The following is a 26,834-nucleotide window of genomic DNA, read 5'->3' on the forward strand; positions in this document are numbered from 1 at the left end:
AGTCATAGCCCCAGTGATGAATCCTAGGAGAGAATACTGTTCTAGAAAATTTTGTCTTTGAAGATAGGTTTCATTGAGAGCCAGGCCTGGCAAGTAATAAAATTATCCTCATTCTACAAGCTGAAATTAACAAAAATGAGTAATTTCTTTCTAGGCTTCAAAGCTTGGAAACTGCTTATCCATTACTGTTTTGATATCAGTTTTAGTTGTGTTCTCTTTTTGAGTGGTTTGGTTTTTAAAATGTAGGTTTAGAAGAAAAAATATTTAATTGGAATTTGATTTGGTGAATGATGGGAGTGATATTTAAAAGCATTTACCCTCTAAACTGTCATAATGCCTTTTATACATCACATTATTCCCCCCCTTTTTTTATTATTTTGTTCCTTAATATAGCAGTGATTCACACACATTGAAATTTTGTAAACTATTAAAAATTTAAACACGGTTGTAGTCTAAATAAGACAGGCACATTTTTGTTTGTTTTTAGCACTGTTGCTTAGAAAAGTAAAAGGTGTCACCCTTATTTCATAACCTATAAGACAGTCTAAGTATCTCAAAAAGGAAGAGAACATTGTCACAGAATGCAGGCAGCCTTATACCTTGAACACATTTAGCATATAAAGACTGCATTGTCTTTTAAAAAATTTTTTATTTAAATTCAATTAGCCAACACATAGTACATCATTAGTTTCAGATGTAGTGTTCAGTAATTCATCAGTTGCATATAACACCCAGTGCTCATCACATCACATGCCCTCCTTAATGCCCATCACGCAGTTCCCTCCTCCCCCAACCCACCTTCCCTTCCACAACCCTCAGTTTGTTTCCCAGAGTGAAGAGTCTCTCATGGTTTTTCTTCCTGATTTCTTCCCATTCAGTTTTCCCTTCCTTCCCTTATGGTCCTCTGCAGTGTTTCTTATATTCCACGTATGAGTGAAACCATATGAAATTGTCTTTCTCTGATTAAATTATTCCACTTAGCATAATACCCTCTAGTTCCATCCACATCGATGTAAATGGTAAATATCCATCCTTTCTGACGGCTGAGTATTATTCCATTGTATATATGAACCACATCTTCTTTATCCATTCATCTGTTGAAGGACATCATGGCTCTTTCCATAGTTTGGCTATTGTGGACATTGCTGCTATGAATATTGGGGTGCAGTTGCCCCTTTGTTTCACCACATCTATATCTTTGGGGTAAATACCCAGTAGTGCCATTGCTGGGTCATAGGGTAGCTCTATTTTGAACTTCTTGAGAACCTCCATACTGTTTTCCAGAGTGACTGTACCAGCTTGCATTCCCACCAACAGTGTAAGAGGGTCCTCACCAACATTTGTTGTTTCCTGACTTGTTAATTTTAGTCATTCTGACTGGTGTAAGGTGGTATCTCATTGTGGTTTTGATTTGTATTTCCCTGATGCCAAGTGATGTTGAACAGTTTTTCATGTGTCTATTGGTCATTTGTATGTCTTTGGAGAAATGTCTGTTCATGTCTTCTGCCCGTTTCTTAACTGGATTATTTGTTTTTTTGGGTATTGAGTTTGATAAGGTTTTTATAGATCTTGGATACTAACCTTTTATCTGATATGTCATTGGCAAATATCTTCTCCCATTCCATAGGTTGTCTTTTAGTTTTGTTGGCTCTTTTCTTTGCTGTGCAGAAGCTTTTTACCTTGATGAAGTCCCAAGAGTTCATTTTTGCTTTTGTTTCCTTTGCCTTTGGAGGCGTGCCTAGCAAGCAGTTCCCGCGACCGAGGTCAAAGAGTTTGCTGCCTATGTTCTCCTCTAGGATTTTGATGGATTCCTGTCTCATATTTAAGTCTTTGATCCATTTTGAATTTGTCTTTGGGTATAGTGTAAGAGAATGGCTCAATTTCATCAACTGTGTTGTCTTTTAAAAAAAGAGTTATTAGATAAAAAAAAAAAAGAGTTATTAGAAATGAATCAGCCAGAGTCTTGCAGGGACAAACCTAGAGTCTGACAAAATCAGATTTGCTGACTTTCAGCAACCATTCTAGAAGAATGGTGGAGGAGGAGGAGAGACTTTGCAAGTTTAGGCCTCAGGTGAAGGATTCTAAAAGGAGTCGAAGGAAAGCAGGGACAACTTCTGGATTGGTTGTTGTTTCCAATGCAAGATTAGAAGAAGAACCCAACATTTAGCCAGGGTTGGGTACTGGCATGAGGTAAGGGTAGTTTAGCAATTAGGCCTCCCTAGAAGTAAATGGGTACAGCAGAGAGGATCTGGGGGTGTCATCCGTGAGAAAGCAATAGTCATTCAAAGAGGTGATATTTTATAACTGCTACACTGCCTTGGGAGCAGCAGTGTCTCCTATTAAATTTTCAGGTGGCTTTAATCTGTGTCTATCTCCCAGTCTGAAAATGGCAGGACTGGTTTTTTTTTTTCAATCAAGCTAATTTCCATTCTTGAAATCCTGAACAGGTTTTCAGTCATTACAAATTTTCACTATGGATTTACAAAAACTTCACCTCAGTATCAGTAGATCTTGACCAGTGTTGGAGAATGCAATGATGAGTTTGATTTCCAGGCTATTATTGGTTACATTGTGTTATCCATTCATTCTTGTACTATAGTAACAGTTAACTTAATTATTTTATCTTTCTGTTTTAGTTGTGCTTGTTTCCCCTTTTTCTAAATATGATAGCAGGTTTCCAGTTTTTTGTTCTGTTTTATTTTATTTTATTATTATTTTTTTAAGATTTTATTTATTTATTTGACAGAGAGAGACACTGTGAGAGAGGGAACACAAGCAGGGGGAGTGGGAGAGGGAGAAGTAGGCTCTCTGCGGAGCAGGGAGCCCGATGCGGGGCTCGATCCCAGGACCCTGGGATCACGACCTGAGCTGAAGGCAGACGCTTAATGACTGAGCCACCCAGGTGCCCCTTTTCATTCCATTTTAGTATCTGTTAAGCTAGGTTGCTTTCTCAGCCTTTTATTGCCTGTGTTAAGGAATTATTTGCTTTGGTATTTCTAAGCAATATTGCCTTCTTTGGAATGATGGAGTGTCTATTTCCTTTCTTCTATTAGCTTGAGAGATATATACTCTTTTATTGGATGTTCAAGGGTTTATAATATTCATATTTTGATTTTTCAACAACTAATTCTTTCTTGTACTTTTACCCACTTTATAATGTAAAGACATTAGAATGCTTTGTCTCTAGTTATTTCTCTCTTAATTTGTATGCTATTGTTATGTATTTTAATTCTAAATAACAAGACTATTATTGCTGTTCCAGAACGTTTCTGCCTGAAGAACACATTTTTTTAATTTTCTGTAGTGTAGATTTGCTGGTGACAAAGTTCTCAGCTTCTGTTTATCTGAAAAGTCTTAATTTTCCTTTTATTTGTGAGGAATGTTTTCACTGGTATAGAATTATAGGTTGGCAGGTGTTTTAGCATTTTGAAGATAATGGCCACTGCCTTCTGGTTTTCAGTCTCCGTTGTAAAAGCAGCTGTCCATTTAACTGATACTCTCTAGAGGGTCATGTATCCTTTTCTGTAGTTGCTTTGAGGACTTGAAGGCTTTCCTTTGTTTTTTCTTTTCAAATAGATATTCTTTTATTATTATTATTATTATGTTATGTTAATCACCATACATTACATCATTAGTTTTTGATGTAGTGTTCCATGATTCATTATTTGCGTATAACACCCAGTGCTCCATGCAGAACGTGCCCTCTTTAATACCCATCACCAGGCTGACCCATCCCCCCACCCTCTCCCCTCTAGAACCCTCAGTTTCTTTCTCAGAGTCCATCATCTCTCATGCTTCGTCTCCCCCTCCGATTTCCCCCCCTTCACTCTTCCCCTCCTGCTATCTTCTACTTCTTCTTCTTTTTAAACATATAATGTATTATTTGTTTCAGAGGTACAGGTCTGTGATTAAATAGTCTTACATAATTCACAGTGCTCACCATAGCACATACCCTCCCAATGGCTATCACCCAGCCACCCCATCCCTCTCAACCCCCACCACTCTAGCAACCCTCTGATTGTTTCGTGAGATTAAAAATTCCTCATATCAGTGAGGTCATATGATACATTTCTTTCTCTGATTGACTTATTTCGTTCAGCATACTACCCTCCAGTTCCATCCACATCGTTGCAAATGGCAAGATTTCATTCCTTTTGATGGCTGCATAATACTCCATTGTATAAAGATACCACATCTTCTTTATCCATTCATCTGTTGATGGACATTTTGGCTCTTTCCAGTTTGGCTCTTGTGGACATTGCTGCTATAAATATCGGGGTGCATGTACCCCTTTGGATCCCTACATTTGTATCTTTGCGGTAAATACCCAGTAGTGCAATTGCTGGGTCATATGACAGACAGCTCTATTTTCAACGTTTGAGGAACCTCCATACTGTTTTTCAGAGTGGTTGCACCAGCTTGATTTCCCACCAACAGTGTAGGAGGGTTTCCCTTTCTCCGCATCCCCACCAACATCTGTCGTTTCCTGACTTGTAAATTTTAGCCATTCTGACTAGTGTGAGGTGGTATCTCATTGAGGTTTTGATTTGGATTTCCCTGATGGCGAGCGATGTTGAGCACTTTTTCATGAGTCTGTTGGCCATTTGGATGTCTTCTTTGGAAAAATGTCTGTTCATGTCTTCTGCCCATTTCTTGATTGGATCATTTGTTCTTTGGGTGTTGAATTTGATAAGTTCTTTATAGATTTTGGATACTAGTCTTTTATCTGATATGTCATTTGCAAATATCTTCTCCTATTCTGTCGCTTGCCTTTTGGTTTTGTTGGCTGTTCCTTTTGCTGTGCAAAAGCTTCTTTTCTTGATGAATTCCCAATAGTTCATTTTTGCCCTTCCTTTCCTTGGCTTTGGCGATGTGTCTAGGTAGAAGTTGCTGTGGCTGAGGTCGAAGAGGTTGCTGCCTGTGTTCTCCTTTAGGATTTTGATGGACTCCTGTCTCACATTTAGGTCTTTCAACCATTTTGAGTCTATTTTTGTGTGTGGTGGAAAGAAATGGTCGACTTTCATTCTTCTGCATGTGGCTGTCCAATTTTCCCAACACCATTTGTTGAAGAGATGTTTTTCCATTGGACATTCCTTCCTGCTTTATTGAAGATTAGTTGACCATAGAGTTGAGGGTCCATTTCTGGGCTCTCTATTCTGTTCCATTGATTGATGTGTCTGTTTTTGTGCCAGTACCATACTGTCTTGATGATGACAGCTTTGTAATAGAGCTTAAAGTCCGGAATTGTGATGCCGCCAGCTTTGCTTTTCTTTTTCAACATTCCTCTGGCTACTCAGGGTCTTTTCTTGTTCCATACAAACTATAGGATTATTTGTTCCATTTCTTTGAAAGAAGTTGATGGTATTTTGATAGAGATTGCACTGAATGTGTAGATTGCTCTAGGTAGCATTGACATCTTCACAATATTTTTTTTTCCAATCCATGAGCATGGAATGTTTTTCCATTTCTTTGTGTCTTCCTCAATTTCTTTCATGAGTGTTTTATAGTTTTCTGAGTACAGATCCTTTGCCTCTTTGGTTAGATTTATTCCTAGGTATCTTATGGTTTTCGGTGCAATTGTAAATGGGATCGACTCCTTAACTTCTCTTTTTTTCTGTCTTATTGTTGGTGTATACGAATGCCACTGATTTCTGTGCACTGATTTTATATCCTGCCAGTTTACTGAATTCTTGTATGAGTTCTAGCAGTTTTGGGGTGGAGTCTTTTGGGGTTTCCACATAAAGTATCATATCATCTGCAAACAGTGAGAGTTTGACTTCTTCTTTGACGATTCGGATGCCTTTTATTTCTTTTTGTTTTCTGATTGCTGTGCTTAAGACTTCTAATACTATGTTGAATAGCAGTGATGATAGTGGACATCCCTGCAGTGTTCCTGACCTTAGAGGGAAAGCTCTCAGTTTTTCCCCATTGAGGATGATATTTGCTGTGGGTTTTTCATAGATGGCTTTTATGATATTGAGGTAGGTACCCTCTATCCCTATACTCTGAAGAGTTTTGATCAAGAAATAATGCTGTACTTTGTCAAATGCTTTTTCTGCATCAATTGAGAGGATCATGTGGTTCTTGTTCTTTCTTTTATTAATGTATTGTATCACACTGATTGATTTGCAGATGTTGAACCAACCTTGCAGCAGAGGGATAAATCCCACTTGGTCGTGGTGAAGAATCCTTTTAATGGACCGTTGGATCCCATTGGCTAGTATTTTGGTGAGAATTTTTGCATCCATGTTCATCAAGGATATTGGTCTGTAATTCTTTTTGACGGAGTCTTTGTCTGGTTTGGGGATCAAGGTAATGGTGACCTCATAAGACGAGTTTGGAAGTTTTCCTTCCATTTGTATTTTTTGGAACAGTCTCAGAAGAATAGGTATTAATTCTTCTTTAAATGCTTGGTAGAATTCCCCTGGGAAGCCATCTGGCCCTGGGCTTTTGTTTGTTGGGAGATTTTGGATGACTGCTTCAATTTCCTTAGTGGTTATAGGTCTGTTCAGGTTTCTATTTCTTCCTGGTTCAGTTCTGGTCGTTGATACATCTCTAGGAATGCATCCATTTCTTCCAGATTATCTAATTTGCTCATAGAGTTGCTCATAATCTGTTCTTATAATTGTTTGTATTTCTTTGGTGTTGGTTGTGATCTCTCCTCTTTCATTCATGATTTTGTTGATTTGAGTCATTTCTCTTTTCTTTTTGATAAGTCTGGCCAGGGGTTTATCAATCCTGTTAATTCTTTCAAAGAACCAGCTCCTAGTTACATTGATCTGTTCTACTGTTCTTTTGGTTTCTATTTCATTGATCTCTCCTCTGATCTTTATTATTTCTCTTCTCCTGCTGGGTTTAGGCTTTATTTGCTGTTTTTTTCTCTAGCTCCTTTAGGTGTAGGGTTAGGTTGTGTATTGAGACCTTTCTTTTTTCTTGAGAAAGGCTTGTATTGCTATAAACTCTCTTCTTAGGACTGTCTTTGCTGCATCCCAAAGATTTTGAACAGATGTGTTTTCATTTTCGTTGGTTCCCATGAATATTTTTTAATTCTTCCTTAATTTCCTGGTTGACCCATTCATTCTTTAGTAGGATGCTCTTTAGCCTCCATGTATTTGAGTTCGTTCTGACTTTCCTCGTGTGATTGAGTTCTAGTTTCAAAGCATTGTGGTCTGAAGATTTGCAGGGAATGATCCCAATCTTTTGGTACCTGTTGAGACCTGATTTGTGACCTAGGATGTGATCTATTCTGAAGAATGTTCCATGGGCTCTAGAGAAGAATGTGTATTCTGTTGCTTTGGGATGGAATGTTCTGAACACATCTGTGAAGTCCATTTGTTCCAGTGTGTCACTTAAAGTCTTTATTTCCTTGTTGATCTTTTGCTTAGATGATCTGTCCATTTCAGTGGGGGGGGTGGTGTTAACGTCCCCCACTATTATTGTATTGCTGTCGATGTGTTTCTTTGTTTTTGTTATTAACTGCCTTATATAATTGGCTGCTCCCATGTTAGGGGCATAGATATTTACAATTGTTAGATCTTCTTGTTGGATAGACCCTTTAAATAGGGTATAGGGTCCTTCCTCATCTCTTATTACAGTGTTTGGATCAAAATATAATTTGTTTGATATAAGGATTGCCACCCCAGCTTTCTTTTGATATCCATTAGCATTGTAAATGGTTTTCCACCCCCTTTCAATCTGGTGGTGTCTTTGGGTCTAAAATGAGTCTCTTGCAGACAGCATATCAATGGGTCTTGTTTTTTTATCCAATCTGATAGCCTGTGTCTTTTGATTGGGGCATTTCGCCCATTTACATTCAGGGTAACTATTGAAAGATATGAATTTAGTGCATTGTCTTGCCTGTAAGGTGACTGTTACTGTATATTCTCTGTGTTCCTTTCTGATTTATGTTGCTTTTAGGCTCTCTTTTTGCTTAGAGGACCCCTTTCAATATTTCTTGTAGGGCTGGTTTTGTGTTTGCAAATTCTTTTAGTTTTTGTTTGTCCTGGAAGCTTTTTACCTCTCCTTCTATTTTCAATGACAGTCTAGCAGGATATAGTATTCTTGGCTGCATATTTTTCTCATTTAGTGCTCAGAATATATCATGAGAGTCCCTTCTGGCCTGCCAGGTCTCTGTGGATAGGTGTGTTGCCAATCTAATGTTTCTACCATTGTAGGTTACAGATCTCTTGTCCCGAGCTGCTTTCAAGATTTTCTCTTTGTCTCTGAGACTTCTAACTTTTACTACTAGACGTTGGGGTGTTGACCTATTTTTATTGATTTTGAGAGGCGTTCGCTGTGCCTCCTGGATTTTGATGCTTGTTTCCTTCCCCACATTAGGGAAGTTCTCTGCTATAATTTGCTCCAAATTATGCCTTCTGCCCCTCTCTCTCTTTCTTCTTCTGCGATCCCAATTATTCTAACGTTGTTTCATATTATGGTATCACTTATCTCTCAAATTCTGCCCTCGTTATCCAGTAGTTGTTTATCTCTCTTTTTCTCAGCTTCTTGATTTTCCATCATTTGGTCTTCTATATCACTAATTCTCTCTTCTTCCTCATTTATCCTAGCAGTTAGAGACTCCATTTTTTAAAAATTTTTTATTGTTATGTTAATCACCATATATTACATCATTTGTTTTGGTGTTCCATGATTCATTGTTTGTTCATAACACCCAGTGCTCCATGCAAAATGTGGCCTCTTTAATACCCATCACCAGGCGAACACATCCCCCTACCCTCCTCCCCTCTAGAACCCTCAGTTTGTTTTTCAGAGTCCATCATCTCTCCTGGTTTGTCTCCCCCTCTGACTTACTCCCCTTCATTCTTCCTCTCCTGCTATCTTCTTCTTTTTCTTTTTTCTTAAAATAGGTTGCATTATTTGTTTCAGAAGAACAGATCTGTGATTCAACAGTCTTGCACAATTCACAGCGCTCACCGTAGCACATACCCTCCCCAATGTCTATCACCCAGCCACCCCATCCCTCCCACCCCCAACCACTCCAGTAACACTCAGTTTGTTCCTGAGATTAAGAATTCCTCATATCAGTGAGGTCATATGATACATGTCTTTCTCTGATTGACTTATTTCACTCAGCATAACACCCTCCAGTTCCATCCACGTCATTGCAAATGGCAAGATCTCATTCCTTTTGATGGCTGCATAATATTCCATTGTGTATATATACCACATCTTCTTTATCCATTCATCTGTCGATGGACATCTTGGCTCTTTCCACAGTTTGGATATTGTGGACATTTCTGCTATAAACATTGGCGTGCATGTACCCCTTTGGGTCCCTACATTTGTATCTTTGGGGGTAAATACCCAGTAGTGCAATTGTTGGATCGAATGGTAGCTCTAATTTCAACTATTTGAGGAACCTCCATACTGTTTTCCAGAGTGCTTGCACCAGCTTGCATTCCCACCAACAGTGTAGGAGGGTTCCCCTTTCTCCACATCCCCACCAACATCTGTCGTTCCCTGACTTGTTAATTTTAGCCATTCTGACGGGTGTGAGGTGGTATCTCATTGAGGTTTTGATTTGGATTTCCCTGATGCCAAGCGATGTTGAGCACTTTTTCATGTCCCTGTTGGCCATTTGGATGTCTTCTTTGGAAAAATGTCTGTTCAAGACGTCTGCCCATTTCTTGATTGGATTATTTGTTTTTTGGGTGTTGAGTTTGATAAGTTCTTTATAGATTTTGGATACTAGCCCTTTATCTGATATGTCATTTGCAAATATTTTCTCCCATTCTCTCGGTTGTCTTTTGGTTTTGTGGACTGTTTCTTTTGCTGTGCAAAAGCTTTTTATCTTGATGAAATCCCAATAGTTCATTTTTGCCCTGGCTTCCCGTGCCTTTGGTGATGTTTCTAGGAAGAAGTTGCTGCGGCTGAGGTCGAAGAGGTTGCTACTTGTGTTCTCCTTTAGGATTTTGATGGACTCCTGTCTCACGTTTAGGTCTTTCAACCATTTGGAGTCTATTTTTGTGTGTGGTGTAAGGAAATGGTCCAGTTTCATTCTTCTGCGTATGGCTGTCCAATTTTCCCAACACCATTTGTGGAAGAGACTGTCTGTTTTCCATTGGATATTCTTTCCTGCTTTGTCAAAGATAAGTTGACCATAGAGTTGAAGGTCCATTTCTGGGCTCTCTATTCTGTTCCATTGATTGATGTGTCTGTTTTTGTGCCAGTACCATAATGTCTTGATGATGACAGCTTTGTAATAGAGCTGGAAGTCCGGAATTGTGATGCCGCCAGCTTTGATTTTCTTTTTCAAGATTCCTCTGGCTATTGGGGTCTCTTCTGGTTCCATAAAATTTTAGGATTATTTGTTCCATTTCTTTGAAAAAAGTGGATGCTATTTTGACGGGGATTGCATTGAATGTGTAGATTGCTCTAGGTAGCATTGACATCTTCACAATGTTGGTTCTCCCAATCCATGAGCATGGAATGTTTTTCTATTTCTTTGTGTCTTCTTCAATTTCTTTCCTGAGTATTTTATAGTTTTCTGAGTACAGATCCTTTGCCTCTTTGGTTAAATTTATTCCTAGGTATCTTATCGTTCTGGGTGCAATTGTGAATGGGATCGACTCCTTGATTTGTCTCTCTTCTGTCTTGTTGTTGGTGTATAGGAATGCCACTGATTTCTGTGCATTGATTTTATAGCCTGCTACTTGACTGAATTCCTGTATGAGTTCTAGCAGTTTTGGGGTGGAGTCTTTTAGGTTTTTCACATACAGTATCATATCATCTGCAAAGAGTGAGAGTTTGACTTCCTCTTTGCCGATTTGGATGCCTTTGATTTCTTTTTGTTGTCTGATTGCTGTGGCTAGGACTTCTAATACTATGTTGAATAGCAGTGGTGAGAGTGGACATCCCTGCCGCATTCCTGACCTTAGGGGAAAAGCTCTCAGCTTTTCTCCATTGAGAATGATATTCGCTGTAGGTTTTTCATAGATGGCTTTTATGATATTGAGGTATGTACCCTCTGTCCCTATACTCTGAAGAGTTTTGATCAAGAAAGGATGCTGTACTTTGTCAAATGCTTTTTCTGCATCTATTGAGAGGATCATATGATTCTTGTTCTTTATTTTGTTAATGTATTTTATCACGTTGATTGATTTGCGGATGTTGAACCAGCCTTGCAGCCCAGGGATAAATCCCACTTGGTCGTGGTGAAGAATCCTTTTAATGTACTGTTGGATCCTATTGGCTAGTATTTTGGTGAGAATTTTTGCATCCATGTTCATCAAGGATATTGGTCTGTAATTCTCCTTTTTGATGTGGTCTTTGTCTGGTTTTGGGATCAAGGTAATGGTGGCCTCATAAAATGAATTTGGAAGTTTTCCTTCCATTTCTATTTTTTGAAACAGTTTCAGGAGAATAGGTATTAATTCTTCTTTAAATGTCTGATAGAATTCCCCTGGGAAGCCATCTGGCCCTGGGCTTTTGTTTCTTGGGAGATTTTTGATGACTGCTTCAATTTCCTTAGTGGTTATAGGTCTGTCCAGGTTTTCTATTTCTTCCTGGTTCAGTTTCAGTAGTTGATACATCTCTAGGAATGCACCCATTTCTTCCAGGTTATCTAATTTGCTGGCATAGAGTTGCTCATAATATGTTCTTATAATTGTTCATATTTCGTTGGTGTTGGTTGTGATCTCTCCTCTTTCATTCATGATTTTGTTGATTTGGGTCATTTCTCTTTTCTTTTGGATCAGTCTGGCCAGGGGTTTATCAATCTTGTTAATTCTTTCAAAGAACCAGCTCCTAGTTTCGTTGATCTGTTCTACTGTTCTTTTGGTTTCTAGTTCATTGATTTCTGCTCTGATCTTTATGATTTCTCTTCTCCTGCTGGGTTTAGGCTTTATTTGCTGTTCTTTCTCCAGCTCCTTTAGGTGTTGGGTTAGGTTGTGTATTTGAGACCTTTCTTGTTTCTTGAGGAAGGCTTGTATTGCTATATACTTTCCTCTCAGGACTGCCTTTGCTGTATCCCAAAGATTTTGGACAGTTGTGTTTTCATTTTCTTTGGTTTCCATGAATTTTTTTAATTCTTCTTTAATTTCCTGGTTGACCCATTCATTCTTTAGTAGGATGCTTTTTGCCTCCATGTATTTGAGTTCTTTCTGACTTTCCTCGTGTGATTGAGTTCTAGTTTCAAAGCATTGTTGTCTGAAAATATGCAGGGAATGATCCCAATCTTTTGGTACCGGTTGAGACCTGATTTGTGACCTAGGATGTGATCAATTCTGGAGAATGTTCCATGGGCACTAGAGAAGAATGTATATTCCGTTGCTTTGGGATGGAATGTTCTGAATATGTCTGTGAAGTCCATTTGGTCCAGTGTGTCATTTAAAGTCTTTATTTCCTTGTTGATCTTTTGCTTCGATGATCTGTCCATTTCAGTCAGGGGGGTGTTAAAGTCCCCCACTATTATTGTATTGTTGTCAATGTGTTTCTTTGCTTTTGTTATTAACTGCCTTATATAATGGGCTGCTCCCATGTTCGGGGCATAGATATTTACAATTGTTAGATCTTCTTGTTGGATAGACCCTTTAAGTAGGATATAGTGTCCTTCCTCATCTCTTATTACAGTCTTTGTTTTAAAATCTAATTTCTCGGATATGAGGATTGCCACCCCAGCTTTCTTTTGGTGTCCATTAGCATGGTAAATTGTTTTCCACCCCCTCACTTTCAATCTCGGGTGTCTTTGGGTCTAAAATGAGTCTCTTGCAGACAGCATATTGATGGGTCTTGTTTTTTAATCCAATCTGATAGCCTGTGTCTTTTGATTGGGGCATTTAGCCCATTTACATTCGGGGTAACTATTGAAAGGTATGAATTTAGTGCCATTGTATTGCCTGTAAGGTGATTGTGACTGTATGTTGTCTGTGTTCCTTTCTGATCTTTGCTGCTTTTAGGCTCTCTCTTTGCTTAGAGGACCCCTTTCAATATTTCTTGGAGGGCTGGTTTCGTGTTTGCAAATTCCTTTAGTTTTTGTTTGTTCTGGAAGCTTTTTATCTCTCCTTCTATTTTCAATAACAGCATAGCTGGATATAGTATTCTTGGCTGCATATTTTTCTCGTTTAGTGCTCTGAAGATATCTTGCCAGTCCTTTCTGGCCTGCCAGGTCTCTGTGGATAGGTCTGTTGCCAATCTAATATTTTTACCATTGTAGGTTACATATCTCTTCTCCTGAGCTGCTTTCAGGATTTTCTCTTTGTCTCTGAGACTCGTAAGTTTTACTATTAGATGTCGGGGTGTTGACCTATTTTTATTGATTTTGAGAGGGGTTCTCTGTGCCTCCTGGATTTTGATGCCTGTTTCCTTCCTCACATTAGGGAAGTTCTCTGCTATTATTTGCCCCAATATACCTTCTGCCCCTCTCTCTCTTTCTTCTTCTTCTGGGATCCCAATTATTCTAATGTTGTTTCGTCTTATTGTATCACTTATCTCTCGAATTCTGCCCTCGTGATCCTGTAGTTGTTTCTCTCTCTTTTTCTCAGCCTCTTTATTTTCCATCATTTGGCCTTCTATATCGCTGATTCTGTCTTCTGCCTCATTTATCCTAGCAGTTAGTGCCCCCATTTTTGATTGCACCTCCTCAATAGCCTTTTTGATTTCGACTTGGTTAGATTTCAGTTCTTTTATTCCTCCAGAGGGGGTTTCTCTAATAACTTCCACGCTTTTTTCAAGCCCAGCTAGTATCTTTAAAGTCATGATTTTGAACTCTAGGTCCGACATCGTACTAATGTCCGTATTGAGTAGGTCCCTGGCTGACGGTATTACCTCTTGTTCTTTTTGCTGAGGTGATTTTTTTTGTCTTGTCATTTTGTCCAGAGGAGAATAGATGAATGAGAGGACAAAATGGTAACAGGTTTACAATGTCCCCAGCAAATATACTGTATACAAATCAGAAAAGACCTGAAATCAGGGGAAAAGAAAGGGAAAGAAAGAAAAAAGAAAGAGAAAAAAAAAGAAAAAAAGATAAAAACAAAAACAGAACAATACAAAAAAAGCGGAATGTGATCAAATATGATCAGGCTAGTGCATAGGTCAGTGCCACACACTAGATTTTGGGCGTATTTTGGTCTGTTAGAAAAAAGTGCCTCCTAAAATTTTAAAGGAAGAAAGACATATATGTACAAAATAAGGGTTGATACAATGAAGGGATGGAAGATGACTGTAAAGATGAAAATTATAAAAGATTTTATAAAAGGACTTGATAAGATAAGAAGTTGTTTGAAAAAAGAAAGAAGATTTAAAAAAAAGAAAAAAGGGAGAGAATGTGATCAGGCAGGAGACTAGAACAGAGCCATACACTAGTGATTTATGGTATATTTTGATCTGTTAGAAGAAATTGTATCTCAAAATTTTAAAGAGGGAACAACTTATATATATATGCCAAGAATAAGGGTAACTACTATGAAGGGATAAAATATGACTCTAAAAATGAAAAATATGTTTTTTTTTTTAAAAGAGATTGATAAGATGTTGGTTGAAAATGGGAAAAAGAAAAAAAAAAACAGTAAACAAAAATTAACTTTGATGAACTAATGAATCATGGTAAAAAAAAAGCCATGAATTCTATGTGCAGTATTCCCCTAGCGCTGGAGTTCTCCCATTCTCCTTGATTGGTAAACTTGGTCTTGGCTTGCTGGCTGTTCGGGCTGATCTTCTGGGGGAGGGGCCTGTTGCTGTGGTTTCCAAATGTCTTTGCCGGAGGCTGAATTGCCCCGCCCTTGTCGGTCCGGGCTAAGCAAGCTGCTCGGGTTTGATCTCAGGAGTTTTTTTCCCTGCAAGCTCTCGGGACAGGCTTGGAGGACCAGGGCAAAAATGGTGGCCTCCCAATCTCCACCTGGAGGAGCTGAGAACTCAGGGCCCCGCTCCTCAGTGCGCCCCCAGAGAAAAGCAGTCACTCCCTTGTCCCCGTTCTCTGGCCGCTCTCGGTGCTCACCCGGCCTGTGACCGAGTGTTGCTATCTGTGGCACCCGACCCCGTGTGGAGTCTCCAAACCCAGCAGATCCCTGCGGTGTGTTCCCGCGCCGCTCCTCCCCGGGAAGGAAGGGGAGTCTCCCCGGATCTGCCGCCTGTTGGGTCCCTGCTGCAGGAGCAGTGGCCCGACTGGGCCGCGGATCACAGTTTATGGCAACCCCAAGCTGAGAGCCCGCGCCTCAGCTCCGTCTCTGCAGCCGGCTTCCCCGCTCCGATACCTGGGACCTCTGCTGCACTCAGGCTCCCCCGGTCTTTCTGTGACCCCAAGGGTCCTGAGACCACACTGTCCCGCAAGGGTTCCACGCCCTGCTTAGCCACTTCAGCGACGTCCCTCAGCGGAGCCGACTTCTAACAGTTCTGATTTTGTGCTCCGCGGCTCTATCACTTGCCAGAAGCGGCCGAGGGAGGCCCCTCCCCCGCCGTCTGTCCTCCCGAATATCGCCTCGGATTCACTTCTCCGCACGTCCTACCTTCCAGTAAGTGGTTGCTTCTCTGTTCAGATAGTTGTTGCTACTCTCCTCTTTGATCTCCTGTTGAGTTCGTAGGTGTTCAGAATGGTTTGATCCCTATTCAGCTGAATTCCTGAGACCAGACGAAATCCAGGTCTCCTACTCCTCCGCCATCTTGCTCCGCCCCCTAGAGACTCCATTTTTAATTGCACCTCATTAATAGCCTTTTTGTTTTCGACTTGGTTAGATTTTAGTTCTTTTATTTCTCCAGAGAGGGTTTTTCTAATAACTTCCATGCTTTTTTCAAGCCCAGCTAGTATCTTTAAAATCATTCTGAACTCTAGTTCCAACATCTTACTAATGTCCATATTGATTAGGTCCCTGGCAGTCGGTACTGCCTCTTGTTCTTTTTTTTTTTTAGGTGATTTTTTTCCATCTTGTCATTTTGTCCAGAGGAGAATAGATGAATGAGAGAACAAAATGCTAACAGGGTAACAGTGTCCCCAGAAAAATATACACTAAACAAATCAGAAAAGACCTGGAACCGGGGGGGTGGGGGGTGAAAGAAAGGGAAAGAAGGAAAAAAGAAAAAGAAAAGATAAAAACAAACAAACACCAAACCAACCAAACAAACAAAAAAACAGAATTGATCAAATATGATCAGGCTGGTGTGTAGATCAGTGCCACACACTAGATTTTGGGCATATTTTTGTCTGTTAGAAGAAAGTGCCTCCCAAAATTTTAAAGAAAGAAAAACTTATATATGTAGAAAAATAAGGGTTAATACGATGAAGGGATGGATATGAGTATAAAGATGAATATTATAAAATATTTTATAAAAGAATTGATAAGAAGTTGGTTGAAAAAAGAAAGAAGAGGATTTAAAAAGAAAGGGAGAGAATGTGATCAAGCAGGAGACTAGAACAAAGCCATAAACTAGAGATTTAGGGTATATTTTGATCTGTTAGAACAAAGTGTATCCCAAAATTTTAAAGAGAGAACAACTTATATATATATATACCAAAAATAAAGTTAACCCTTATGAAGGGATAGAATATGACTCTAAAAATGAAAAATAAAAAAGAGTTTTATAAAAAAGGGATTGATAAGATGTTGGTTGAAAAAGGGAAAAAGAAAAATTCAAAAAAAGAAAAAGAAAAAGAAAGTTAAAAAGAAGATTAACTTTGAAAGACTAAAGAATCATGGGAAAAAAGCCATGAATGCTATGTGCTGTATTCCCCTAGCGCTGGAGTTCTGCCATTCTCATTGATCGGTAAACTTGGTTTTGGCTGGCTGTTCTTGCTGATCTTCTGGGGGAGGGGCTTGTTGATGTGGTTCCCAAATGTCTCTGCTGGAGGTGGAATTGCCCCATCCCTGCTGGGTCCAGGCTATGTAATCTGCTCAGTTTGCTCTTGGGAGCTTTTGTTCCTTTCAAGCTTTCCCTACAGCTTTGGAGGACGAGAGTGAAAATGGCGGCCTCCCAATGTCTGCCCCGGAGGAGGCGAGAACTTGGGGCCCCGCTCCTCAGTGCGCCCGCAGAGAAAAGCAGTCAGTCACTCCCGTCTCCCTGGTCTCCGGCCGCACTCCATGCTCACCCGGCCTGTGACCAAGGGTTTCTCTCTCTGGCACACAACCCCGTGTGAAACCTCCAAACCCAGCAAATCCCTGCGGTGTGCTCCCATGCTGTTCCTCCCAGGGGAGGAAGGGGAGTCTCCCCGGATCTGCCGCTTGTTGGGTCCTTGCTGGAGGAGCAGTGGCCCGACTGGGCCGCGGATCACAGTTAATGGCCACCCCAAGCTGAGAGCCCGCGCCTCGGCTCCGTCTCTGCAGCAGGCTTCCCCGCTCCAATACTTGGGAGGTCTGCCACACTCAGGTACCCCCAGTCTTTCTGTGACCCCGAGGGTCTTGAGACCACACTGTCCCAGTGAGGGTTCCACCCTCTGCTTAGCCACTGGAGCGACGTCCCTCAGCGGAGCCGACTTCTGTAAGTTCCAATTTTGTGCTCCGCTGCTCTATCACTTGCCAGAAGCAGCCGATGTAGGCCCCCTCCCCCGCCATGTATCCTCCCGAATATCGCCTCAGATTCACTTCTCCGCACGTCCTACCTTCCAGAAAGTGGTCACTTTTTTGTTCAGAGAGTTGTTGCTATTCTTTTCTTCGATCTCCTGTTGAGTTCGTAGGTGTTAAGAATGGTTTGAGCCCTATCCAGCTGAATTCCTGGGACGAGATGAAATCCAGGTCTCCTATTCCTCCACCATCTTGCTCCGTGGTTTGTCTTCTTATTGTCTTGACAATTTCTTTTGCATAGCATATGTTTTTAATTTTAATGAAGTTCAATAAAATATGTCATGCAGTGTGCTTTTTGTATTGTACCTAAAAGTGATTGCCAAACCCAGGGCTATCTAAATTTTCTTCTATGTTATTTTCTAGGAGGTTTATAGTTTTACACTTTACATTTAAGTCTATGATCCATTTTGAGTTCATTTTTGTGAAGGGAGTAAAAACTATGTCTACATCATTTTTGTGTGTGTGCGTGTGGATGTCCTGTTGTTGCAGCACCATTTTTTAAAAAGACTATATTTTTTTCTTTATTGCATTTGCTCCTTTTTCAAATATAAGTGGACTGTATTTGTGTGGGTATTTTTCTATGCTCACTGTTCTGTTTCTTTGATCTATTTGTCTATCCTGTCATCAGTGCCACACTGTCTTGATTGCTGTAGCTTCATAGTGAGTTTTGAAGTTGGATAGTGTTATTTGTCCAATTGTTCATTGCTCTTATATAGGAAAATGATTGACTTTTGTATATTAACTTTGTTTTCTGAAACCTTGCTATTGATCGCTTAGTAGTTCCAAGAGGTTTTTGGTTTTTTTTTTTTTTTTTGTCTTTTGAATTTTTTTCAAAGATTTTATTTATTTATTTGTCAGAGAGAGAGAGCACGTGCAGAAGCAGGGAGAGTGGCAGGCAGAGGGAGAAGCAGACTCCTGGCTGAACAAGGAGCCTGATGTGGGACTTGATCCCAGGACCCTGAGATCAGGACCTGAGCCGAAGGCAGCTTGCCTTGTCCCTAATCTTAGCAGAGAAACTTCTGCTTTCTTATAATGAAGTTTGTTGTTAGCTCTAGGTTTTCTATAGCTATTCTTTATGAAGTTGAGGCAGTTCTCTTTTCCTAGTTTACTGAGAATTTTTTGTCATGAATGGGTGTTGGATTTTCTCAAATACTTTTTATGCATCTATTGATAAAATTATGTGATTATTTCTGGTTTTAGCCTGTTGATGTGATGTATTATATTAATTATTATTGTATTCAGGTCTTTAGTTGACTAGATGAGGCCTATCCCATCAGGGAGGGCAATCCATGTTGCTCAGTCTACTAGTTCAAAGGTTAATCTTTTCCAGAAACACTCATATACCATTTGACCATGTGTTGGAGCACCTGATTGCCCAGTCAAGTCAACATGTAGAATTAACCATTATATCAGCTGTCTCTCACTCTAGTTTTTGGGGCAGCAGTTTTCCCTGTGACCTCTCTTCTCTGATAGATAAGAAGAGTTGTTGATTTTCAACAGCTTCCAGCTTTTCAGCTTTGTTCTTGTTGTGAGGATGGAAATGACAACTTTGAAGCTCTTTACCTCTTGGATTAGAAAGTGGAAGTCTTTTTGATGCCTTCTGTCAGTTAATGAAAAACTTGCTCACCTTTTCTTGTTTTCCTCATTAAGAGGTTTGGCCCAAAATTACCTACTACCTTTCTGGTAGTAAATATTCTCAATTCCTTTTTCCCCTGTTCTTCTTCATTTTAGTTTTATTTTAAAGTAATATTTGATTAAAGTTTAACATGTATTTAGTATATAAGGGTTTAGCTCAATAAATTTTGATAAAGTGAACATACTCCTGTAACCAACCCCCAAAGCCTTGTAGTACTCCAACATCTCAGAAGCTCTCCCATCCCCCTTACAGTCATGTCTTCCCTTCAAAAGATAACTACTACTCTTCTAACACATAGATTACCTTGGCCTGTTTTTGAACTTTATTTAAATGGAATCATACAATATGTACTCTCTTGTGTCTGCTATCTTTTGTTCAAGATTATGTTTATAATATTCATCCTTATTATCACATATTTTAGCTTGTTCATTCTCATAACTGTATAGAATTCCACTGATAATCATACCAAAATATATTTGCTTTGTCAATAGACATTTAGATATTTTCAGTTTTTAGCTATTAGAAATAGTGGGGCCATGAACAATCTTGTATTTGTTTTTTGGTGAGAATATGAATTTCTGTTGGCTATACATCTAGGAATGAATATGATGGACAATGGGGTAGGTGTATGTTTAGTTTTAGTAAATAATGTCAACTCGTTTTCCACAAATTTCCAAAGACATTCCAAAGTCAGTGGCATTATGTAAATACATGTTGTTTTGCAACCATCTCCTCTGTCAATATCCAGGACTTTTTCATTATTCCATACTACTCTATTAAAAAATAACTTCTCATTCTTTTCTCCCTTCATTCCCTGGTAACCACTGTTCTATTTTCTATCTCTGTGAATTTGGTTTTTTTAAGTACCTCATATACATGGAATCATATAATATTTGTCCTTTTATGTCTGGCTTATTTCACTTCACACAGTGTGCAAGGTGCATTTATGCTATAGCATTTATCAGATTTCATTCCTTTCTAAGGTTGAATAATATTCAATGGTATGTACTATATTTTGTTTATCCATTCATCTGTGGATAGACACGTGTTATTTCTGCCTTTTGGCTATTGTGAACAATGCTGCTATGAACATTGGTGTATAAATATCTATTTGAGTTCCTAATTTCAGTTCTTTTGTGTATGTACCCAGAAGTGGAATTGCTTGCTCGAATTATAATTCTATTTAAATTATTTGAGGAATGCTCTTATTTTTTTACAGGAGCTGCACTGTTTTACCTTTCTACCAACAATGCACAAGCATTCCATCCTAATGATGTAGAGTGGTATCTTTTTTTTTTTTATGTTATGTTATGTTAATCACCATACATGGAACGGTATCTCTTTTTGTGATTTGGATTTACATTTCCGTAATGATTAGTGGTGCTGAGAATCTTTTCATGTATTTATTGGCTATTTACGTATCATTTTTGAAGAAATAGCTATTCAAATACTTATCTTTTGCCCATTTTTGAATTGGGTAGTTATTGTTGAGTTGTAGAAATTCTTCATATATTCTGGATATTGATACCTTATCAGATATGTGATTGCAAATATTTTCTTCTATTCTGTGAATTATATTGTTGAAAATGTCCTTTGATGCACAAAAGTTTTAAATTTTCATGAAGTTCAATTTGTTTGTTTTTCCTTTTCTTGTCTGTACCTTCGTTGTCATATCCAAGAAATTATTGCCATATCCAATGTCATGAAGCTTTCCCCCAATGTCTTTTTTCTCAGAGTTTTATAGTTTTAGTTCCCAGACTGTGAACTTTGTGAGGGCAGGAATTTTTTTGTCTGTTTTGATGATCTTTGGTGCTAATAATAGTACCTGGAACATGGTAAGTGCTCAAAACTTTCTGAATGACTTCTGTATGTTTCTCTTTCTTTCAGTTATTATATTAACTTATAGAATGAGTTTACGTTGATTTGACATATATTACACAGCATGGCATCTTGGAATTTGATTCTTATAATTGAGAAAATAATTCACTAAAAGCATCATTTTTGATGATGGTGTTGGTACAAGGGTTTGAATCTTTAGAGTTATTGTAGTTTTCTTCTATACTTTCTAATTTAATAAAATTTATACTTTTATTCAAATAGGAAATTTCTGTTTTTTAACAAAATTTTCCATCAACTAGAGAATTCCATATTTCTTTGTATACAATTTTGGCATTATATTCTATAAGCTATTTTAATATCCTTTACCATATTACTTCTATTTCTCTTTAATTTCCAATTTTTCATGCATTATTTTTCTGTTTTTTAAATCATTCTTAGCTTTATTGATGTATAATCGACAAATTAAATTGTACTTGATTATTTATTTATTTATTTGCACAGCGTAGTGAATTTTAATGTTCCCCCTTTGTTGGGGAGAGGTTACACTCTCCACTTTTGGAGACAATCTATAGGTTATCTGGCACTTTGGTACAGAAAGGATTTGGTCCCATATCTTACTGGCTTAGGACACTGAAAGGCACATAAAGTTGGTGGCTCAGACTCCTGTGTGTTGGAGTGGAGCAGGAGGTGGACAGGGAGATAATTTATGATGGACGAGCAGAACTTGGATGTGGGCTCAAGTTCTTGTTCACAGAGGTAGTTTGTCCTGGGTGGATGCTGGGGCAGCTGAAGGCACCTTTAGTGCTCAGGCTGGGTAAATGCTGCTGTGGTGGTTCTCATCTGCCCAACCCACCAGCTCATTTCCCTGGAACCACAGCTGGATCTCTCTTCCACAGAGTTTCTGGTGTGAATGACACTCTTGCTTGTGTGGACAATAGAGTCTCCACAGTGGTACCAGGGGTGGCCTTAACTGAATTGGTGCAGACCATGTTGGGGCCTTCCTAGAGCATGGCATTGCAGGCCAGGATCACCATGGGGCCAAGCTCCTGTAGCTGTTGAGGGCTAGGTAGAAGGGCTTCTTCTGTAGGTTGTAGGTCATGGTAGTGCTCAGCAAGGATGCTCTCTGACACCTGCAACATCTTTATCCCCAGCTTGAAACCCCTCCTCTTAAAGTCCTGGGTCCTTTCCCTGATGAGTTCCTTCTGCACCCCATGTGGCTTCACTCTGACCAAAGTCCACTCGTAGATCCAGGAGGACCCTCCTGAACTGGGGTGCACGAGTAAGCTCAAGCTGGGCAAGTGGGCCACACAGCTGCCCCATAGTGGGATGCAGCTGAAGAGGCCACCTGAGCCTCCTTGCCACTGGCTGAGCACTGTAAGCAATACTCTCCTTGATGTCGGAGTCCCCATCCCCCAGAGGGAGCAACTGTAATATATTTAAAGTATACTGTGTAATGATTTAATATATGTATACATTATGAAATTATTCCAACCTATAATCCAGTTAATTAACACATCCATCAGCTCACATATTTATTTTTGTTTGTTTTGGTGAGAACACTTAATTCCTACTACCTTAACAAATTTCAGGTACACAATATAGTATTATCAACTATAGTTACCATGTTATACGTTAGATCCGCAGACTTTATTCATCTTATAATTGAAAGTTAGTATCCTTTTACCAATCTTTCCCCATTTCCCCACCCCTCAAGTCCTGGAAGCCACCATCGTATACTGTTTCTATGAGTTCTTTTTTTTTTTTAAGGTTTTGTTTATTTATTAGAGAGAGAGAGATTGAGAGAGTGAGTGGGAAGAGGGGCAGAGGGTGAAGCAGACTCCCTGTGGAGCAGGGAGCCCGACTTGGGACTCGATCCCAGGACGCTGGGATCATGACCTGAGTCGAAGGCAGATGCTTAACCGACTGAGCCACCCCGGTGCCCGTTTTGTTTGTTTGTTTGTTTGTTTTGTTTTGTTTGTTTGTTTTTTAAGATTCCACATATAAGCGATCCCATATGGTATTTGTCTTTTGCTGTCTGGCTTACTTCACTTAGCATAATGCCGTCCAGATTCATTTGTGATGTCACAAATGACAGGATTTCCTTCTTTTTTTTAAGGCTAAAAATTATTCCTGTGTATGTGCATGTGTATGTGTATAACATTTTCTCAATCCATTCGTCTGTCATCTGACACTTAGGTTATTTCCATACCTTGGTTATTGTGAATAATGCTGCTATGAACACAGGAGTACAGATATTTCTTTGAGGTAATGATTTAATTTCCTTTGGATGTATACCCAGAAATAGGATTGCTGAATCATATGATAGTTCTATTTTTAATTTTTGGAGGAACCTCCATACTGTTTTCCAGAGTGGCTAAACCAACTTCTATTTCCACCAACAGTGCCACAAGTATTCCTTTTTTCCCACATCCTTACCAACCTTTGTTATATCTTGTCTTTTTGATGATAGACATCCTAACAGCTGTGAGGTAGTATCTCATTGTGGTTTTGATTTGCATTTTTCTGATGATTGGGGATGTTGAGTACCATTTCATGTACCTGTTGTACATTTGTACATCTTCTTTGGAAAAAATGTTTATACAGGTTCTTTGCCCATTTTTTAATTGGATTATTTGTTTTTTGCTATTGAGTTGTATGAGTTCCTTGCATATTTTGGATCTTAACCCCTAATCAGCTTTGCAAATTTCATTAGATTTGCAGGTTTGCAAATATATTCTTCCATTCCATAGGTTGCCTTTTCATCTTGTTGCTGGTTTCCATAACTGTGTAGACCTTTTAGTTTGAAGTAGTCCCTCTTGTTTATTTTTGCTTTTGTTGCCTTGGCTTTTGGTGCCAAATTAAAAAAAATCATTACCAAGGTTGATGTCAAGGAGCTTACCCTTGTTTTTTCCTAGGACTTCTAAACATTTATATCTGTAATCTATTTTGAGTTGATTTTTGTGTGGTGTAAGATAGAGGGTTAGTTCATTCATTTGCATATGGCTGTCTAGCTTTCCCAACACCATTTATTGCAGAGACTCTTCTTACTTCATTGTATATTCTTGACTGTTTTGTCATAAATTAATTGACTAAATGGGCGTGGGTTTATTTCTGGGCTCTCTAAACTGTTCCATTGACCTATATGTCTGTTCTTATGCCAATTCTATACAGTTGTGATTACTACAGCTTTGTAATATAGTTTGACATCAGGAATTGTGATGCCTCCAGCTTTGTTCTTTCTCAAGATTACTTTGGCTATTCGATGTCTTTTGTAGTTTCATACAAATTTTAGGATTTTTTTTTAATTTCTGTAAAAAATACCATTGTAACTTTGATAGAGATTGCACTGAATCTGTAGATTGCTTTGGTTGGTTTGGGCACTTTAACAATATCAATTCTTCTAATCCTAGAGTATAGAATATCTTTCCATTTATTTATGTTGTTTAATTTCTACATATTTGTGAATTTTCCCATTTTTTTTCCTTAAAATTGATTTCTAGTTTCATACCATTGTGGTCAGAAAAGATGCTTAGTGTGATCTCATTCTTCTTATAAATTTTTTAAGATTTGTTTTATGACCTAACATGTGATCTATCTTGGAGAATGTTCTATGTGCACTTGAGAAGAATGTGTGTTCTCTGCTGCTGTTGGATGGAATGTTCTATATATGTTTAATAGGCTCATCTGGTCTCATGTGTAGTTTAAGTCCAGTGTTTCCTTATTGGTTTTATGTCTGGTTGATCTAGCCATTGTTGAAAGTGTGGTATTGAATTAAATCATTTTTTAAAGATCCTGGATTTTTTCCCCAAAGTTTTTATGTAAAGTTCTATATCTAAATTCTTCTTTTTATAAAAGATTTTATTTATTTGAGAGAGAGAATGAGGGAGAGAGAGCACATGAGATGGGGGAGGGTCAGAGGGAGAAGCAGACTCCCTGCTGAGCAGGGAGCCTGATGCGGGACTCGAGACTCCAGGATCATGACCTCAGCCGAAGGCAGTCACTTAACCAACTGAGCCACCCAGGCGCCCTCTATATCTAAATTCTTAAATTAAATTCCTCATTTGCTCCCTTTATCTAAGCATATAAAGCTACCACTATAGTCTGACAATGGCACACCTCCATTCCACGCTTCTCATCCTTTGTCCTGTGCTGTGTCATGTGCTTTGTTTTTTATAAGCTACAGAATTCATAATACATAGTTACTTTTCTGCTTTGAACATCTAGTTTTATATATATATATACATATATATATTTTAAAGATTTTATTTATTTGTTTGCGAGAGAGAGAATGAGAGATAGAGAGCACGAGAGGGAAGAGGGTCAGAGGGAGAAGCAGACTCCCTGCTGAGCTGTGAGCCCGATGTGGGACTCGATCCCGGGACTCCAGGATCATGACCTGAGCCGAAGGCAGTCGCTTAACCAACTGAGCCACCCAGGTGCCCACATCTAGTTATATTTGAAAGGAATTTAAAGTGATAAAATATCTTTTTTATTTACCACATATTTACCATTTTTTAGTGCTCTTCAATTCCTTTGTATTTATTTACCACATATTTACCATTTTTACTGCTCTTCAATTCCTTTGTATAGATTATAATTTCCACGTGGTATTTCCTTCTGTGGAAGAACTTCCTTTGACATGTCTTGTAGTGGAAGTCTGTTAGTAATGAATTCTTTTAGCTTTCGTTTTTTTGGAAAAGTTGATTTTTTCGTCTTCTATTTTGAGAGATAATTTCACTGAGTATAAGTAGAATTCTAAGTTGACATGGTTTAATTTTGTTTTTGTTTCTTTTTAATTTCAGTATCTTAAAATGTTTCTTCATTGTCTTCTGACCTGCACATTATCTGATGACAAATCTGCTGTACTTCTTATCATCCCACCCCCCCGCCCGCTTTGTTTGCTTTTAAGATTTTCTCTTTCATTGGTTTTTAGCAATTTGATTCTAATGTGCTAGGGTGTAGATCTTTTTTTCTTAATTCTACTTGTGGTTCTTTGAAATTCTTGAATCTGTAGGTTTATAGTTTTCATCAAATTTGGTAAAATTGTGGCTCTATTTCTACTACTATTTTTGCCTCCCCCTTTTTTTTCCAGGAGTCCAATTCCGTGTATGGTAGACTTCCTGGTAAGAAACCACGTATCACTGATCCTGTGTTCATTTTTATTTTTAGTCTTCATTTTTTCTATTTTCCATTTTGGATAGTTTCTTTTGCTCTGACCATTTATTATGTTGTATGTACTCTGCTATTAGTCTCAGCCAATATATTTTTCATTTGCTGCTCTTAATAGTATCCAGAGTATTTTTTATTGCAGATGCTATATTTTTAAAATTTAGAAGTTCCATTTGAGTCTTTTTTATATCTTCCATTTTTCTCCTCATCATGGTTATCCATTCCTTTACTTATTAAAGATATGGTATCTCGGCTCTTTCCATAGTTTGGCTATGGTGGACACTGCTGCTATAAACATCGGGGTGCATGTACCCCTTTGGGTCCCTACATTTGTATCTTTGGGGTAAATACCCAGTAGAGCCAAGATGTCCATCGACAGATGAATGGATAAAGAAGATGTGGTATATATATACAATGGAATATTATGCAGCCATCAAAAGGAATGAAATCTTGTCATTTGCAATGACATGGATGGAACTGGAGGGTATTATGATGAGCAAAATAAGTCAATCAGAGAAAGACATGTATCATATGATCTCACTAATATGAGGAATGTTCAATCTCAGGAAACAAACTGAGGGTTGCTGGAGTGGTAGGGGGTGAGAGGGATGGGGTGGCTGGGTGATAGACATTGGGAGGGTATGTGCTATGGTGAGCACTGTGAATTGTGTAAGACTGTTGAA

The 26,834-nt window shown here is 38.8% G+C and overlaps 1 protein-coding gene across 5 annotated transcripts in view; it reads left to right on the plus strand.

Moving 5' to 3' along the window:
* Positions 1-26,834, plus strand: part of LOC113914751 (beta-galactosidase-1-like protein 2) — a 124,934-nt gene that overhangs the window by 2,269 nt on the left and 95,831 nt on the right. The window lies entirely within an intron of this gene.

The sequence above is a fragment of the Zalophus californianus genome, chromosome 11 (genome assembly GCF_009762305.2).
Source record: "Zalophus californianus isolate mZalCal1 chromosome 11, mZalCal1.pri.v2, whole genome shotgun sequence".
In the NCBI taxonomy this organism is placed as follows: domain Eukaryota; kingdom Metazoa; phylum Chordata; class Mammalia; order Carnivora; family Otariidae; genus Zalophus; species Zalophus californianus.